The following is a 1,292-nucleotide window of genomic DNA, read 5'->3' as shown; positions in this document are numbered from 1 at the left end:
TGTATTGAGATTGCATTAAACATCTAGACTGCCTTTGGTAGAATTGTCATTTTCATGATATTGAGTCTTCTTATCCATGAAGAAGGAAACCCATATACTGGGGAAAAAAGATTTGGCAATGACATATCTGATAAGAGATTCCTATCTAAAATTTATAGAATATTCCAGAACCTCAACAAGAAAAGGGAAAACAACCCAATCACAAAATGGCACAGAATACAAATAGATACTTCACCGGTGAAGACATTCAGATGGCAAACAAACAAATTTCTATAGTAAAAATCCCTTGCTATTAGAGAAAGTAAAATCACAACAACTATGAGATATCATCTCTCCCCAGCAACAATAGCAAAGTTCAACAGGGCAGCAAGCAACAAATTTGTAGAGGTTGTGGAGAAATTGGAACTCTTCTTCACTGTTGATGGGAATATAAAACGGCACAGCTACTATGGAAGGTGGTCTGACACTGTCTCAAAAAGTTGGAAATAGAAATAGCTTTTGACCCAGCAATTCCACTACTGGGAATATGCTCTACAGAGTCCAGAGCCACACACCCATGGTTATTGCTGTGTTATTTATAATAGCAAAGCGATGGAAGCAACACAAGTGCCCGTAAACAAATGAATGGATAGAAAAACTATGGAACATTCACACAATGGCATATCATGCAGCTGAAGGAAATGAATTTGTGAAACATTACAGAGCATGGTGGAGAACGGAAGACATTATGCCGATTGAAATGTCTCAGTTACAAAATAACAAACACTGCATACCGCTGCTGTTAAAGGATAGGACGGATATGGGCGCTTAGGGGGAGAATAGGAAAAGAGTGGATAGATAATGAACACGGCATTGGAATGGACGAGGGTAAGAACCGTTAAGAAAGGAATATGATCAGGCATTACATATATGACAACAATCTGGAACAAGCAGTGCATTACAATGAGGTTTGGAGGAGGGGAAGGGAGGGGAGGGAGGAAAATGTGCAACATGAATGGAAAAATAATGAAAAAGTTACTTTGAAGACAAAGGCGCAGCAGATTCAAGCCATGTCTTTTCAAGCTCCTTGTACGCATGCAAAAGCTAACCAATGAATAAGGAAAATCAAAGAATGAATGCTTTTGAATTATGCTGTTGGCAAAAAGTATGAAATATACCATGAATGTGAGAACATATCCTATTTCTCAAGAAAGAAATTTGTCTTGGAAGAAAATGCAGCGAGAATGCTCCTTAGAAGGAAGGATGGCAAAACTGGTTCTTTGTACCAGGAAGGATAAGTCCCTAATAAGGTG

Source organism: Elephantulus edwardii, unplaced genomic scaffold (assembly GCF_000299155.1).
Source record: "Elephantulus edwardii isolate Elephantulus edwardi_28Jun2011 unplaced genomic scaffold, EleEdw1.0 scaffold00268, whole genome shotgun sequence".
NCBI classification, from domain to species: Eukaryota; Metazoa; Chordata; class Mammalia; order Macroscelidea; family Macroscelididae; genus Elephantulus; species Elephantulus edwardii.
The sequence above is the reverse complement of the archived record's forward strand: the minus strand, read 5'-3'. Positions refer to the sequence as shown.